This window comes from Eucalyptus grandis, chromosome 2, assembly GCF_016545825.1.
Source record: "Eucalyptus grandis isolate ANBG69807.140 chromosome 2, ASM1654582v1, whole genome shotgun sequence".
Classification (NCBI taxonomy): domain Eukaryota; kingdom Viridiplantae; phylum Streptophyta; class Magnoliopsida; order Myrtales; family Myrtaceae; genus Eucalyptus; species Eucalyptus grandis.
The window spans coordinates 30,099,729-30,104,975 of NC_052613.1; positions in this window are offsets into that span (position 1 = coordinate 30,099,729).

The window sequence follows — 5,247 nt, forward strand, 5'->3', positions numbered from 1 at the left end:
TGAAATTTGAGTATGTTATGTACCAAGGTGTCCTTTACAAGTTTAATTAAGAGATCTAGGTCAAATAACCAAATTATGGTCACCATTTAAGTCCATGAAGTCTCGGGTGTCTCAGGAACACATCACCAGAATCATCATCTCCAAGATCTAGCCGATTTACTAGGCTATACTTGTTCATTTCTCTTAAAATTTGAGTATGTTGTATTTTAAGATGTTGCTTACACTTTCATGAAGACATCAGAAGTCATATTTTCATCACAAACAAACATGCAACCAAGAATCAACAAGAAGTCAGTGAAAACATCACAGATCTGGGGTCTCCGCATAACAAGGCTTTAACCCTCAAATATCCATCATGTTTCTGAAATTTCAGTATGTTATAGTTCAAGATGTTAGCTACAACTTTGATGAAGAAATAGAAGCCAAATCGACTCTAAGCACACATGCAAGCTCAAACAAGTTTCTGACTCCAAACTGTTCATGCAAAAACATTGGTGCAAAGAGTAGAAAGTGGATTTAACTTGCCTCTAGACCTCACGAACAGCACGGGCGGACACGGCAGCGAACAGGCTCCCTTTCTCTCCCTCGGCTTCCTCTCTCTCTCGCACGATTTCTCCCTCTCTCCCTCACTTGGCCGAATGGCTAACCAGCCATTCTCTTTCCTCTCTTCCCTTTTATATTGCATGCACTCTAGGTTTGCATGAGGGACAAGTGTAATTGTGGAGGAAGACAAGTGTCCACCATGCTTCACCTCCTCCATGCCACTTGTCCTGTGCATGCATCATGGGCCTTGGAGTTGGGCTTGGGCCTCCCTCCTTGGGCCGCGACTGCTCCTCTTCTTGGCCACTATTGGGCGACCAGCAGCCCGGTAAAGGCTTAGGCAAATGGGTCTAAGGCCCATTCTAAAAATTGACATTTCCTCTCTCTTTTTTTTTCTTTTATAAATATTTTAAACTTTAATTTTCCACATGGCCAAAGTCTTGAAATCATATTTCCATAAATCCCAATTTATAAAACACATGGCCAATGATAGGATTTTCTTTTCCTATCACATAATTATCCCTAAAAGCTTGGCCATAAATCTTATTATAAATTATGGATTAAATGGCCATAAAAATAACTGATGGTACTTCTATCACCTATTCATAGACTTTAATGTAACTAGAGGTCATTATGAATTTTGGGATGCCACAATTCTCCCCTCCTTAGAGAAATTTCGTCCTCGAAATTAGACATTTCCTATGTCTCTTGAAATAAGTGAGGTACCTTTCCCTCATCTCATTTTCACTCTCCCATGTGGCTTTCTCACATCATGATATCGCCATAATACCTTAACCAATGGAATTCTCTTGGTGCTGAGAATTTGTTCCTTTTCAATCCAATACTTGCACAGGCTCCTTAATGTACCTCACTTTTCATCCACTTTGATGGCTTCATGATCGAGTATGTGACTAGGGTCTAACTAATACTTCCTCTAAAGTTAAGGATGCAAGCTCTTAACATGTCTTAATTTATCTCAACATCATAAACAATTTTAAAACAATAACCTTATCCAAAATTTCTTTTGAACGCTTGAAATCTTCCTTCATGAAATCAAACAATCCAAACTGAGGTTTCAAAAGCATTCCACAACAACAACAAGCTTTGAAATCATATGTCATTTCCATGTCAAACGCTTTCAAATCACCAATGTGGAAAATCCTTTGAGTTCTTGAAAAATTCCACTTCATGATATCAAATAATGCAAAACAGGGAGTTTCAAAAGACGCATCGGTATAACAATGATAGTATTTGAGAAATAGGTAAATCTCATATCGTTGAAGCCAATTCACAAAATCAAAGCATGATACCAAATCCATAAAATCCCATGTTCACGTTTAAATTTCAAATGTTTTTTCGAAATCCACGTGTAAAGCCTTGAGTCGTACTTGCATCACGGCACGAGAAATAAAATACTTTGTCAAAACCCTCAGTAAAATTTAAATCAGTACGTTGGCAAAATTCCAATCTCAATCCCAACTCCAATGGGTTGGAATGTTTTCTATAAAAAGTTCATAAATCTTTAAGATAGAAAGCATTTCTTAAGCTGTTAGGCACGGTGTCACAATACTCATAAATTTTGATGAAATTCAAGAGATTTTCTAAAACAGTTCACAATCAAAAATCTTTTAGTAATTCCATCCACCTCCTCTATCTCATATTCAATTCCTTTCGTGAAAACATCTATTTTAAGGTCTATCCTAGGGTGCAAAACTATCAATGAGATTCAAATTTAAAGAATTCCACCTTCTCGACTCAATCGAAGCACCCCTTAGCCAAATTATTCCTATACCTTTGTCACCACCAATTCAAGCCTAGAACCATCAAAATCGACACCACCAATAACTCATTTGGTTCAGTCCAACAAAAAGACATTCACTATGCATTCACCGCAACATAGATTCAAGCCTAAAATATAGCATCATTCCTTCGATTCAAATATCTATAGTCCACCAAAACTTATTTAATTCAAAGATCGACAATCCACCAAAATAATATTTGTCTAGTTTCCACCGAATATATCTCAGATCTCATCCTAAATAATCATCACTTAGACTAACCATTCATCAAATCCACAACTTGAACCCACCATTTCACCTTGGAAGGACTATAGCCACAAATGATCATATTTACTAATTCCATCAAACCTTTTCAAATTGAGATCATCACCTACAGTTAAGTTGACCATCATCAATTAAACCTATTATTCCAACATATAAACCACAAATAATTTTATGTCTCATATGACCACTCAAACTCATGACTTCCAAGATCAATCTATACATACTAAATATCTCCATGTAGCATCAAGACTTCCAATGAAATCCTCAAATAGGAAGTCACTATAGCTCAAATGATCATAACTTAATCCTCAAATTCATAACTCACTCTCTATAATCCACTTCTTAAGCCTTGCTTGCAGCACTACGGTTAGATGCTACGCATGCTCTTTAGGTCTTTAGGATATATCAGGATATCATCAAATGAAGACAATCACAATTTGATTCAAATAAGAACTTAAGTATCTACTCATTAAATCCATGAATGCAGCTAAGGCTTTCATCAATCCAAATAGCATAACTAGGAACTCATAGTGTCCATAGTGAGTCCTAAACACGGTCTTAAGAATGTCTTCTTTCTTAATCCTTAACTTATATCTTGATCTCAAGTCAACATAGAAAAGACCGGAACTTCCTTGCGGTTGGTCAAATAAGTAATCAATTCTAGGAAATGGGCACTTACTCTTAACAATCGCACGATTCAATTGCCTATAATTAATGCACAAATGCATCCACCCGTTCTTCTTTTCACAAACAAGTTCTACAAGCTTAACCATGCTTCCGCTACGCCACTCTAATAGACTTATCCCAGAAACATTGCCCTCCTAGTTCAATTCATAGTTCGGTTCATTGCCCCCTTTGCCATTCTAGAGGCCTGCCGAGGAGCCGCTCCTTGTTTAGGTTCTTTGACCTCGGCGTCCACTCCCCGCCCTCATCAAACCGGGGCGTTACGGTACATGACTTTTGCCTGGTTTGAACCCAAACTACATATCTGAAGGGTCTCGTTTCAATAGGGATTAACTTACGAAGATATTATCCGCTTTGGCTTATCCCGTTACGCCATCCTCGAAACTAGCCATTTCCATAGCCGACTTACGACTAAGAAAACGCATCTGCTACTCTATTCGCTTTCCCTAGATGATATCTTTATCTCATTCCCCTAGGGTTGTCTCACTCATCTCACATGCCATCGTAGATAACAACATATCTTTCGGCGATGTAGAAACACGAAAAGAGAGGCATATCTAGATATTTGTTCCTACTCCTCACAATCATCTATATTTTCGGACACAAATGAATGCGTGTCACTCATATCAAAAGCATATACCTTTTTATCCCTCAATCATCACACGAGATAACACTTTTGGAAGCCTCCGCTTCCTCTTGAGTATGCGCATACACCCTTCCTTGTGGTGGTGGGTGGGTTCCTTAGTAAATTTGGTCCACCGGTACTTTGTTGTACTTGTCGCATCAAATTGACATTCGGCTGCGACCTTCCTTGTGGACAATCTTTCTTAAAGTGACCTCTCGCCAGCCAAAACATTTCAATCGATCATTCGGGGTCGTAGTCCATGTTGTCCACCACATCTCGACAAATATTACCACAGTGGGGGTGGTACTCTTCCCTAAAATCGGGCCCTTGTGACCTTTTCAGAATTCCCATAGTATTCCTCTTCTTAGATTCCAGTGGAGCCTTGACCAAGATAGGGTCTCTGCCTCTTGAACATCATTAAGGTCATCACGCCTCTGGAATTCTGATTGCTCTCTCCACTAACTCTTGCTCCCGCCATTGCCCACTCTCATAAATCTCATTATAATCCATTATATTCAAAGGCACCGGTTGTTTTCTAATATCGGTCTTCCAATCCTTTGAGGAATCTCTTAGCCTTTTCCTCTCGATCTCTCAAAGATGACCGACATCTCCTCCCAATCGTATGCTTAGGTCCATCAACAGTGTCGGCGTCAAGGTTCCCTCCTTTTGCTATCTTTCTCCTGCGGTCATATCCAACCTTAAACCATCTACTAATCCCAAATGTTATTCCCCAAAGGGGTGGTACAAACTCGGTAAAAGAATCCGTATGACTCGATCCTCATACAAATCAGCCTACATGCATTGCATTGCGTAACTTACCTTGCAGCCATCGTAATATGCCTATCATGCATCATCATGCCTTATCATCATGCATATCATATCATCATATGTCATCATCATAATCATCATCATGGCATCATTATATCATACATGTCATCCTTATCATGACATCATCACATCACATATTATCATCATCATCATGCATATCATCGGGCATATCATACTGTAGGTGATCATCATATCACATCTATCATCATGCATATCATACCATGGTGATAATCATATCACATCACATATCATCATCATCATCATCATGCATATCATCATGCATATCATAATTTGATCATCATATCACATCACATATCATCACCATCATCATACATATCATCATGCATATCATACCATAGGTGATCATCATATCACATCACATATCATCACCATCATCATGCATATCATCATGCATATCATACCATGGTGATCATCATATCCCATCACATATCATCACCATCATCATGCATATCATCATGCATATCATACCATAGGTGATCATCATAT